This window comes from Harpia harpyja, chromosome 15 (assembly GCF_026419915.1).
Source record: "Harpia harpyja isolate bHarHar1 chromosome 15, bHarHar1 primary haplotype, whole genome shotgun sequence".
Classification (NCBI taxonomy): Eukaryota; Metazoa; Chordata; class Aves; order Accipitriformes; family Accipitridae; genus Harpia; species Harpia harpyja.
In genome coordinates, this window is record NC_068954.1 from 10,452,620 (window position 1) to 10,466,077 (window position 13,458).

General features: G+C 37.9%; 1 protein-coding gene across 1 annotated transcript in view; it reads left to right on the forward strand.

Annotated features, from left to right (window-relative positions):
* The window catches only part of LDAH (lipid droplet associated hydrolase), a 128,513-nt gene that overhangs the window by 94,502 nt on the left and 20,553 nt on the right, over positions 1–13,458 (forward strand). The gene's annotated exons all lie outside the window — the stretch shown is intronic.

Consider the following 13,458-nt stretch of genomic DNA (forward strand, 5'->3'; position numbering starts at 1 on the left):
AAATGAGCTTTAAAAACAGTTATTTATGTTTAATGAAGAGTGGTGTAAAGTTCACCTTTCATACCAATCAAAGCCACTCCGTCTGAGAGGAAGTTCACCTCATTCAAAGGATGGGTGGTCCAGTTGCTGAATTTCATCAGGGTTCCTGAAGAAAGAGGCAGCATCAGGTCTCAATCCAGAAAAGCGCTTAAACTGGCCTCCATATAGCTATTCACATGCATAAACCTTTGTCTAGTAGAGCATATTAATTCCAGTAGAGCTCAGGCAGAAACCACAGTGTGGAGATGCTAAACTGCTGCAGAGGGTGTCCATCCTGGGCACTCCCTGTGGGACTGAGCACCACTTACACCAGACCCTTCTATGGCACTCTTGCAGGGTAAGAGAGCAGACACTTTCCACAACCAAAAATTTGGACCCTAGGAGAAATCCCGTCATCACGGCCATCTGCCAGAGTATGTGAGAGCTTAAACTGGAGATGAATTTTTCCAGCTAAGGGATAGTTCTGTCATTTGAAGATGATGGGGGTTGTTCCAGAGTAACTTAGGGCAGGATTAAGTCCATAGACATTTCAGTTTCCATCACACACCCCACTTCACCTGTACATGCTTCATCATGCAAAGTAAATGAGTGTTCTTCTCACTCCTCAACAGAGCATCTATTGTTTGTGAAGCACCTGGGTATAATTTTTTAATAACTTTTTATTTTTGCCTTCAGCCTCTAGTATGCTTTCTCAAGCGCAGCTGACTGATTTTCTTGTATAGTTCTGATCTTCCCGCAAGTGTAGTACCAAGCAGATTGGAGAAGTCCATCATAACAATTGCAGCTATTTCTCCCTATTTATGTCGATCATGGTTATATATATACTGGTATGTTTTCATACTAAACACAAGTGTAAACTTAAGTAGAACCCAAAGTCAATGTTTACATCTTGTAAACCTCCAAACATCAACATTTTATCTAATGTGTGTGTGCATGTGTGGAAGCACATGTTCCTGCATTAGTCATCCTTGATACTAAGCAGTTCCTTCTGTTTGATGTTTTAAACAATAAGTTATATCATATTTCCAAGATTGCTGTTGGCAATAATTACTGGTAGAAAATATGTTTTCCCCATAGGAAATTACACTGCTGTTTGGTATTATTAGTTCTTACCACTGTTTTCTGACTCTTTCTGAGGAATGACAGAGATTGCTTCCTCAAGAGCAAAGGATAAACTGGAAAGGAAACTAGTGTTACAGTCCTCCAAAAAACCTTAGAATAAGATGGGCAACTTACCAGGAAAAAAGTGTGACCAGATAGTAGTACATACTCTGAAGAAACCTATTTTCAAAAGTTCAATCTACTTTTTGCAGGGCATTTCGCTTTAGCATGGGAATCCAACCTAGAATTGATTCATCACTTTGCAATTTAAGCAATTTTGCTTTAGCATTTAGAGGACTTTTGCAACAGTCTTATTACAGCATGTCAAAGTACAGATGAGCTGTGTTGCACACGAAAATAGTAGTCTTTGGCAATAATAGTCCCATTGAATTAAAATTATTTTCTTCTTCCACCTTCTGCTTGTAGTCCCTCAGAAGGACAAGCAAAACTCTGCATTATCTGCAGCTCAATGTTGAACAGTCATGGATTTAGAAATAGACTGTAAAATCCGTGGAGCAGAAATTGTGTTTTTCCTGATAGTCTGAAGCCGACTCTTGACTGGGACCTTTAGCACTCCCACACACTGTAACTAATTCTTAGTTACAAAAAAGATCCATCAGGCAGTCAGTTTGGACTCTACAGTTTTGCTACAATTACCATCAAATTACCGATTTACTTGTATATTTTCCAGCTTACCTTTACAGAGGCCAGGAATGGGAATTAAAACTTGCCAATGTTTTGCATATTTTAAAATATTCCTCAAGCATTTTGCAATACCAGATTATTGTGAAATTATCCTGCTGCCAGGCAGATTTATTAAGGGAGGCGTCAGTGAAGCCTTCTGGGAGAAGGAGACTAAGAATTTGTGGAGGTTCTGTGGGAGTCCCTTGTGTGACAGAAGAAAGCATCATTTCAGGCTTTTCTATGTGCAGTACTGCCAGTACCTGACAAAATGTGTCCCCAGTCTCTACTGTGGTCCTTAGCCAACACAAACAACAGTCTAAAGTAATAGCAATAATAGCAGTTAAACGGCAAATGGTGAAATAGCATATGCGTTCTGTGAAAAATTTGACAGTAAATGATAGTTTTGCAAGGCAGAGTATCAGAACTGTCCTGGGAAACTGCAATGTCAATGTGGGAATGAAAGATGTATGGAAACAAACTACAGAGAGTGAGAGACTAATGACAGTGTAATGAGTTTGCTTGTTTTTCACAGGGCATAAGACATGGTTATTAAAACCACTGTTCTTCCTCTAAAGAATATTTGCAAGCATGCACAGGTGTGCAGAGGTTGGAGCACCGTTAGTCAGACCGATGTCATGGGGACTTTGGCTTCTTGAACCGTGAAAAGGTGATTAACGTTGGAAGATTTAGTAAGGAAGGCTTGAGGATGAGTTTAAGGGGAAACATAAAAAAAAAATCTATATTGTTTTGAGCAAAAGTGCGCTTGTGAAGGATCTAAAATTACGGTAGGCAAAGAAATTCATAAGGGATCAAAGGAATGCTGGCAGGAAGAGGGCAGAGGAGCCTGGTGATGTGCAGGTAATGTAATGTAAACTCCAAAAGTATGGAAAATAAAGTAGCGTTGCAAGCCTTTATAAATTACCAAAACTATTAGTTAATTTGCTTAATAGACATAAGTGAGATAACTGACAGAACTAGAATATCAATATGAAGGGACAGAACTTGCTCAGGAAAGAACGGCGGGGAGAAAGGAGGAGGATGGATGGACGACTCCTGATATCCAGGTGTTAAAGACAGGGAGACCTGTTGAGTACTACGTCCACCAAACCACGACAGATGGATTCAAGAGACTTTTTCTGATAAAATTCCGAGCCATCCAATGTGCCGTATGTAGTGTGCTTGATGTCTGTAGAGGAAGGAATCTGTCAACGTATAGACTGTTCAGCTATGTTCTTATAATGCATTGCCTGAGAGAGAGAGAGAGAGAGAGATGTGAAGCAGAGAAAGCAATTGGCAGAGAATATATGGCAGTTTGATACAGAGAATTTGAAGGTGAGAGGCAGATTGGCTGAATATATTTACAAAAGGGTAACATTTGTGCTAGGACAGAAATACTTAACATGTCTACAACATAGAGCTCTATTCATCCACTAATCCCCTTAAAATCCTGTCATAGTCAGTGGAAAGATATGGGTAACACTTGTCTAATCTAGGTGACTACTTTAGGATGAGATGAATTGTGTTCTTTCCACTGACTGTGAACGGGCGAAAAATTAAGCTTTAGATATCCACATTTAATCAGGTGAATCCCATGACAGATACCAAGAAATTACAACCTTCAAGGAAAAAAATAAATAAACTAGAGTTGTTTAGACTAAACAAGGGACAACTGAAGGACATGGTAAGAGTTTTCAAGTAAAGGAGAATAATTTAATCCATGTGTCCATGGTGGGCAAGGTAATGTGTAGTGGAATACCTTGCAAAAAGGTGATTCAGATTAGATTTTAGTTAATGATAAGAATGGAATTCTAGACTGGGTTTCTTAGGAAGATAATGAAACTTTCATCATCTGTGCTTCCTAAGGACAGGATGGATAAGTATCTGCTGAAAATGTCACAATATCATTGATTCTCCTTAAGACAAAAAGACCAATGGAGACGCCTTCCAGCCCTACAATTTCATACACACTAATTAAAGATGAAAGAGGAGCATCCAGAATTTCAGAACTCTAATGAGGGACAATTTACCATAGTAAGAACCAAGCAAAACAGATGACCAGACGCAACACAGAATGTTTGAGGAAACCAAAATACAGGCAAAAAATGTCAGGCATTAGTTAAAAGCAGATCTGAAAGTTCAGAAAATGTCTGGTTGAATGTCTGAATGAATCTGCATTCTGCAGGTTGAATGCAGGATACAGAAACATAGTAGGACCTGCCAAAGATAGGTAGGTTACCTCTAGAAATCAGCTAAATGAGTATAGGACTCATGGTAGCACTGGAGTACGATCATCCATACTGTTTATTAATTAATTTTCTGGTATGGTTTTAGCCTTCTCCAACTAGCATTCTCATACTATTCAGGCACGGTTCAGGAGTTAGCAGTGCCATGCACTCTTCCCAATAAGCAGTTTTGGTAGAGGAAAAATTTAATTCTGTGAAAAAAAGCCATTCTATTCCAGTTGGCCTCAGGGCCACAAAATAGTTCCTGGCTCCGTTTAGTACAATAGTGCAGATATAGCGCATATTTATACCTGCAAAAGCAGCAACAGTTTGATTGTTAAAAAGCAGTTGTGAGAAAACAGACTGTGGAAATTTGACTTCACAATTGTCAAAGCAGAAGCTGAGAAATTGATAAGTCAAAGGAAAAGGTGGTGCATTTAATGTTTGAAGGTGAGTAAGATAGACTAGGAAAGGCATTTTACAAAGGTATCCATCAGTGAAAAGAGGAAAGGCTATCACAAGCAAGCCAGTGTGGATATACGTTCTTTACAGAGTGCCATTTATGGAACAACAGAGCAGATTGTTCCATAATGAATGAGTACTTGATGATGATATAATTAAAGGCAGACAGTAAATCATCATTTTCCAAACCATCAAGCCATGTATGGAAGAACTATACTGTGCCCTGGGTTTAAGAGTAAACCTGTAAGTCTCTAACATCAAAGACAAACTAATAAAGAGCTTTTCTCAGACTTTTATGTAAGAAATGTGGTCTAAGTAAGCAAGTTGTAGCCACTCTTCAATTTTTCACCTGAATCTAGTAGAATTGGTGTTCAGTACTTGTGACCCTGATAGTATAGTACTAACCTAGCAGGATATTTTCTTAGAGATGGTGACAAATACTGCTGAAAAATTAGTTCAAAATTGGATGAATGTAAACATTATTATACTGAGATATACTATTGAGTTACATAGGAACTAATATCTGCAAATCAGATCCAAAGTTCATCCTGTCCAGTCTCTCATTTCCAACAATAGTCAGAACAAAATGCTTCCAAGAAAGGGGCAAAAACTCTGATAGAAAAGTCTGCCAGTTAGTAAAGGCATCATTCTTAGCAGTAGAGGCTTAAAGACCTGAGGCTTTTGTAGTAGTATGTGGCTCTAAATTTTGGTTGTAGTTTGTTAAGAGAGTTCTAAATATTTGTTGCCTTGTGGTGTGTTTGTTGTCACTTGCTAATTTCTTGGCCCTGAGAGGTTCTTACTGTAACAGGTTGTATTCTATGTGCTGTATCATATGTGGTGTAAAATGGATTTCCTTTTACAAGTTCTGATTATTTCTACCTCTTAATATTCCTTTGTATTACAAATGAGCTGCAAAAGATTTCTGAAGAGCTAAAAGGATCTCTTCTGGGCCTGGTTGCACTTCAGATTTGTCTTTTTTAATCATAATGAGCTGTCTTTTATTAAATTGCCTCAAACGCAGGGGAGGACAGAGACCAGCTGGAAAGTGTTATTTGACTGAAAAAATACATGAATTAACTAAATGACATTCAACCTGGAAAAATTAAGCTAATAGAATACATACGAATTAAAAAAAAGTATCTAAAGCATAGGTTCTCTGTAGGTGGAGAACAGAAGCCAGAAGCAGCGGACAGGTGAGGGAGGCCAGGAGGGGTAATAAAAACTTGCCGTGCTGCACGGTCTCAGAATACCCTATAGAAATACAGAGAATACCCACAGCCTGCACCACAGCCAGAAGGTGCTCACTGGTCTCTTACAAACTCCTCCAGTTCTAGCTAAAGAAAGTTTGTTCATTTCTTGGTGAAAAACGACAATACCTTAGTATATGGTGGCCTTAGTAAGACAGCATAAGAAGTCCCTCCACTCTCTGTATTCATCTGCTCAGGGCGCTGGTTGTTCAAAATATGGTAAGAGTAGTGGCACCAGATTTGCATTTGGGAAGCATGATGAAGGTAGAGCTGCGGTCTCCTTTTCCTCTGAATTTGTCCACTCTGGAAAATCATATAGTATGTTCTTCCGAGGTTAATGCTGTTGAAATTGTGCTGTCTGGACCATGAAGTAAAATTTGGCTTCATGTTTCTTCCTGTACCCATTCCAGAGCATAGCTCCTACTAACTTACAAAATAGAACAATATTTTGATGTGTGGGACTTAATAAATTTACACCTACAGCCACAATCTTGTTGATAGAGTCAACATAATCTGAAGCCAACAGCAGTAGGGAAATGAAGTGAGCTCGGGTAACCCTTTGTAGTCTTATGTTTATTTTAGTCTGATGAACAAGCTATTAAAGAATGTGTGTGTGCATCCATTAAAGTGTCTAGATTGGGGCTATCTTCACAACCACTCATTTTTGTTGGAAAAGGAACTATTCTGATTATTTCCTGAAATTCATTAGCCAATGAAGTTGAAAAGGTTTTTTTTCTTTGTTATTGTCTCTGTTGTTTCACTAGTATGGCATCTCTTTCTGTCTATTCTTTCTATCACAGTAAATTCATCTGCTTAGCCCAGCAAAGAATACAATATTGTTTTTACGTAATTAAGATACCTACTACAGAGCAAAACCACAGAGAATGAGATCTAGTCATGGCATCACAACACAGAGTTGATTTTTAAATTAATCAAGGGTATGTATATCTCTCAAAGTTTATCAGGGTTAACTCAGAAATACTTAACCCTCTGTTATATTTTACAGATATGTGCACCATGTGCAGGTCTTTTTTTTTTTAAGACTTCTTTCCATACAGACATAGTTCGAACTCATCTTGAATTTCCGCAGACGACATAATGTGACCTCTCAGTTTCTAGTGTAAGTTTACGATTAATCTAGCCCTAATCTAATCTTTTTCTTGCAAATAAGCAAGAAAATGATCTTTGGATGTTCAATAATCAAGCAAGAAGTTTAAAGACTTGAGGAAAAACACATATTTCAGTCCTAGTACAGGAAATCTCGGTATTGCTTCAAGAATCAAGTATAAAGAGAAAGTTTATCTGTCCCAAGTTAGAATCATGTTTCTTCCCTGAAATTAGCACAGCTTTCCAAGTTCCAGCATAGTTACGTTGATATCCATAGAGTCAACTGACAACACATTGGTTTAGGATATAGCTCTAAAATCTTCAGAAAGTAATAATAATGGTGCTAGACATGTGTTTCTTCAAAATTGGGAAATCTTCTATTTCATACGTTATTTGCTTGAATGCATTGTGGATATATCAATGTGTTTGAAGTTCAGCTCAATAGATACAGGTATTCATCTAACAACTGGCTAATTGAATTGGTGGTTAAATAACCCTAAGCACTGAAAAGCTTGATTGATTTCAGTCATTATTGTTTGTGAAAACTAATAATTTAGCTGAAGGATATTAAGTCCTTGCTGTGACACTTTGGGTTAAAGAGCTACCAATGATATAAAGCACTCTTTTCTTTTCTGGATCCTTGATTTGAGCCCAATCGGGGTTCCTCTATCACAAAACCCCCACAAATAAATCAAACACATTTTGGCACAGTTTGTCGTCTCTGCTTAGCGAATGTATGAGACTAAACTGACACTGATCCTTAATCACCTTTAATCCATGGAGAGGGAATGATCCTACCAGGGCAGGAAAAAGGTCATTGACAGGATCATGGGGAGAAACTAAGTTGGCAGTTAATTTCGTAAGCCTGACCTGGGAATAAATGAAGGGCTTCCATTTTCAAGGTAATCTGTGTCTATAAAAGATCTGCATATAAGCAGTTAGGATATTTTAAGAAGGTATTTATGTGTTAAAAGCATGATAAACATGGCATTTGTCTGTTAAAACTTTGATTTCATTTTTAAGCTGTAAGGCCTTATTGTTCATGATAATTATATGATTAACAATGGATTTTTTCATTGTTAAACTCTGGTGATCTGGTTATGAATTACAAAGGGTACCAGCAACTTGAGATGGAATAGAATGTAATAAAAATACTTTGGGGTTCTACAGCTGTCGCCAAGTATGTTGGCCAGTTTCTGTAGGTTTCCAACCACTTTTTTTCTTTTTTTTGAGAAGTGCTTTTCCTTTCCTAGTTGATATGTGAAAAACCCACGTGAAGGAATATTTACAGAGGCCATGATACTGCAAAGATTCATGTTATATGCTTCACTTTCTGTGCTTTGGATTATCCCACTGACACAGGCCGACTCATAATATATCAGTCCAGCATATATATAAGTACAGATTTGAAGGAATGGAATTAGACCATGAAAATTCAAAAAAAAAAAAAACCACTGAAATTGGCTTTAGACTGTTAAACCAGATAAAGAAATTGAGTAAGCAAAAATACGTTGGCAGGAAAAGCTAAAGAGCTTCTATACATTCCTTTCCTAGAAATCCTAGGCTGATTCAAGACCAAATCTTTAAAGCCTGTTTCCTAGATGGGAATTGAGAGTGCAGAGGTACTGGGCTTTTACCATGCAGGCAAAGGATGAGAAAAGAATAAGCTTTGTTCCTTTCTTCCAAAGTCTTTTCAGGAGAGGACTGCAGTTTATGTATCCTCAGTGGATAGAGATGGCTTCTTGAGTCAAATCTCGGTGAGCCAGGATTTAGGATTCAGCTCCAGGCTTGATACTGCAAACCATCCGTGCCAAGTAAAGTGCTCTCAAGTCATTGTGTGGGTCTCTGACTGGAGTTCTGAAGTGCTCACATTCATGTCCATGAGAACTCTCTTCTCATTTCAGGGCCTGAATATCCAAGTTACCAAAGGAACCGATGTATTTGGTGTTCATCTCATTTACACATCTCATGGTGGGGTTCTTAAAATGCTGAATGTTTTCATGATTTATCACTGGTTAAGTTCCTCCTTCACCAAGCAGGTAGAACTCGCTTGCTTTCAGTAGAAAACTGTATTAACTGCACAACTTCTCATAAAGCTCATGCAAACACTGGATACATCTTCATTTTATGACAAGATCAGTTTATTTCAGTTGAACGAAGTATCAGTTAGGGACTGATGGAAGACACACCTATTTCAAACTACAGGACAGGTCCGATCCTTCAAATACTTAACATTATCACTTTAAGCATTTCTGTTAAAAGCAAAGAGGTAGGAGATCATATGCAGAAGTGTATGTGTGTGCAGTATCGTGTCCTCCAAGCCTTTTGTGTTGGCTTCACTAATCCGGTCTAGAGAAGGATTTGAAGTTCAACAAGTACAGTTTTCTCACAGAGACACGTCTTGGCTTTGGGTACTTAACAGACTAGCCCTTAGCTCTGTTTTTGATGTATTCTTGATCAGATAGCTGTGAAGATTTTGTTATCTGATCACTGTAAAATGCAACGTTCAAGGTAGTAGTGGGCAATTCTAAAGGGACATGATCAGTTTGGCTCTGTAAATTTCATTATTGTTAAAGAAATATATTTTTCAAGGACTAATTTATAGTCATTATGTTTACACAATGCTTTTCACTTCAACTATTCTTAAGACAATCTACAAAAACCACTTCATTGTCACAGCAGCCTGAAGCATGTTTTTAAAATGAGGAAACTGAGACATACAGATTTTGTAATTTGCACAGGGTCTCAGAGGACTTCAGTGGTAGTTCAGAAAAATTCCAGGCCTCCTGACCTTTCATCCCACATTCAGTCTTATCTTTCACATGTAATGATTTTTCAGAATACTAATTTCAATCTTACTTTGTCTTTACTAAACTCCAGATATTTCTTTCTTCAGTGAGTAGTGAGATATAGTGGTGAATGCCAAACAGACTGAAGCTACACGTTCACCCTAATTTTAGCATGGACACCAAGGTCACAACTCTGATACAATTTCCACACAGCCCATTATTGCAATTCCCTATGTTTGCATTTTGAGCCAGGGTCCTGCAGACTCCTGGATGTGCTTCAATTTGTGCAGTGACTCATTCTACAGATTTTGGTGAGACAGCTTCATCACTCAGGAAGTTCAGCACGTGGGCTCTAGGTTGCATTTTATATTGTACTTGAAATCATGACAATCAAAACCAATAAACATTTTTCCAGCGCTCTTGGTAATGATTCTGGGAATCTTTAGAGATTTTCAGCGAAAGGAAGCATTAGCACAGGTTGGAAGTCTTTCCAGAGACTGTAACACCAGGTAGCAAGCACTGACAAGGTGATCTCACAAGATGACTTTCCTCTGCATAGCCTAGTGAAAGATTTCAGAGGCCATTCATTTTGTATGTCTCAGCTTCTGGTTGTGCCCAGTTCACAGCCTGATTTTCAGAGCTGCTGAAATGCTCATAGTAACAGTCCCTGGGAGCCTTCTGAGATGGCTTTCTAATTACACACAAAAAGCAAGTGAATTCTTCCGAGTTATTTCCTTTGAAAAAGCAGTTTGGTATTGATGAAATAAGGAAACAGAACAAGGGTTTTTTTAAAAGGAACGAACTAAATATTCAAAAAATGCCAAGGTTAGCAGAGTATGGCATTAGGAAATAGCAGAGAGATTTCTCCCTGAACTTGTGACTTAGCTTTTGAGAAAAATAGCTTTTCTGAAGAAGCCCAGTTTGACATTCCAGAGCAGCAAGAGAGAAGGTTACTGCTCCTGCTCTATAATGGTATCTCTTTCAATACAGCTTTCCACAGACATTAAACATCTTACAGTGTAACATGGATTAGAGGGAAGCAGTAGATTTAGGATATTTTGGCCTTAGTAAAGATTTTTACAGTGTCTCCTGTTACGTTCTTATAACAACGTTTGGAAAATATGACATACCTGAAACAACAGCTAGTCAGATGTAGGACTGTTTGGAAAATGGGGTTCAGGAGGATTTTTGAATCTGGGGAGATGTAGCTAGTAGGGTTTTGTAACAGTCTTACCTTCATTCCTTTACTGTTCAGTAGTTGTGGGATGTGACTGATGGAATACAGTGTGTGTTTACTCATTTTACAGATAGTACCATGCTAGAATATGCTGCAGATACTCTGGAGAGGGAGAGGATCAAAATGACCTTCACAAGCTAGGAGAAGTGGTTGGGGGGGCAGGGAGAGGAGAATGCTGTCATTCCTTAAAGAGACCAGTTGTTCTGTATGTACATTAAGTACAAGGATGGTAAATCACTGGTTAAACAACAGTTCTGCAGGAAAAAATCCTGGGAATATCATGGGTCACAAGCTGATGTGGGTTAACATGTCGTGTTGTAAAGTGAGACATGATTTTCTTACATATGAAGAGTCACGTGGGCTGAAAGAGCTACAGCTCTACTGTTGAAGAGAGAGACATTCTCTAGCATGAGCTGAAATGCTGCATCAGTAAAATTCAAGAGAGAGATGAGCCACTGGCTGTATCCAGAGGAAACCAAGCAAGAACGGTAGCAGATCTAGGGAATAATACCTGAAAGGAGAGATTTTTGGAAGTATAAGTTATCTGGCCTTTGTAGGTACTTGCCGTAACATGAATTGTATTAACTGTATTTACAATTAGAGGAGCTCAGGGCAACGTGCTTAGATATGAATGTGGCAAATACGTATGCTTATCAGTTTCCTGTGGCAGTAAGGTTCATAGTTAATTGCATATGACATTAAAAAAGTACTTCCTTGTATTGTTTTGCATTGTAATGTATTGTGCTGTAAGAGGGAAAAACAGTATATTATGTAGTATCATGAACATGATGGCAACAACACATCTGTAATTGTACTACTTTGACTGTTTTTACCACCATTTTCAGTTTTGCAGTGTCCCACAGAGATTGTGACTGTTAGCATACACTGTTCTTCAGGTGTGGTCACGTTATGTGATTACTGTAATGGTACTGCAGAATTCTGTCTTATCATCCTCCTACTATTTATGAAACATAATACATGATTTGATTGGAATTTTGAGTAAGTGTCCACAGTGAACAACGGTCATCTTAGGAGTCTCTGGTTTCTGATTCCATTCTTTGCATTAATTTAGAAGCTTGTAAGGGAAGAGAATATTTTGATTTTTTTTTTTCCTCGTGTATGTTCCTTACCATTTCTTCAACTTGAATTTCATTTGCTAGTGTGTTAATTTTTTCTGTCTCCTTTTTAGGTATCTCTCACATTTCTCACTGCCTGATCCTCACAAACTGACTAGCATTGTGTCCTGTGCAAATGCTGTCAATAAACTACTTATCCATTGACCAGATCATTAAGAAATAAGTTACCCATGGTTTTAATACGAAGCTGGACTAGAATGTTAGGCCAGGATTCATCCCACTTCAGTTCAGGCACTTAATTCAAGTTAAGGTCTAAAGGTCTTATCACTGAAAAGAGAGTCATCTTGAGAGGTGATTTGACCCACCGCAGAAATGATCAAATCACCAGGTGTGTTCAGTGATTATTTAGAGATTTCAGTAATAATTACTACTTTTTTTATATTTGTGGTGAATCTAGACCTTATTCCTTGCTGTGATGACATCTAATCTAATCTAATCCTAATCCTTTTTCTTCACTTCCAGACTATTTCTTCACACTTTACAACCTTTCCTTTTACAGGTGTTTATTTTCAACCAAAGTTTATTGTGTGAAATGTAACAGAGAGCTTTTAGAAGACCAGTAATTTTTGTCATCTGGTTGTGTTTATTGAAATGCTTAAGAAATTATAGATCAGTAAAATGCTGTTTTCCTTTGTAAAATCAGTAGCAATTAGACAGCATTCTCTACTCCCCAAGCCACAGGACAGGGTGGTTCTTACGAAGCAGGATTGTTATCAGCTCAGCAATTCTGTAGTTAAGGTTCTTTAAAACTCTTAAACGTACCTTCTAGCCCTGATACATTCTGTGTTCCCCACTGTTGCTACTTCTTGATACCTCACTACACAAAGAGAAATTGTTATTGCCAGAAAAAGAATATAGAGAGAAGAAACCTCCTGAATGCACAGAGCAAGAAAGTTGGATGCAAAAAAAAGAAAGTCATTTAGCTTCCAAACAGTGTAATTATCTTCTTTAGCTACTCCCTTAGCCTGTACAGGTTCTGTTGTAGGCCTCTTGTTTCTGATATATCTAAGGAATATTTTATTGTTTATTTTTTAATCTTTTAATGTTTGTTCTTGGAAACCTACTTTTGCTCTTTGCAATTTCCTCTTACTTAACGCCTGCTGAAGTTTAAGTTCCTGTTTATTGGCTTCCCTAGGATCATGTTTCCAAAATTTGAAGGATTTCTGTTTGGTTGAAATAGACTCTTGAACCTTGCCATTCATCCGGTTTAGCTTAATCCTGCCTTCCTGGTTCCCTTTCTTACACAGTACACAAGCCTTCAGAGATGGTTCCTTTTAAAGTACTGTCATTATTGCCTTTGCTGTCTTACAGTTTTACCTTTAGGATCTTTATGACTAGTCTAAGTTTACTAAGTGTGTGAATTCCACTTCATTTCTTATTTTTTACTGAAAAAAACATAAGAGCAACTCAGAATATGAGCAGAATGAGCAGAAC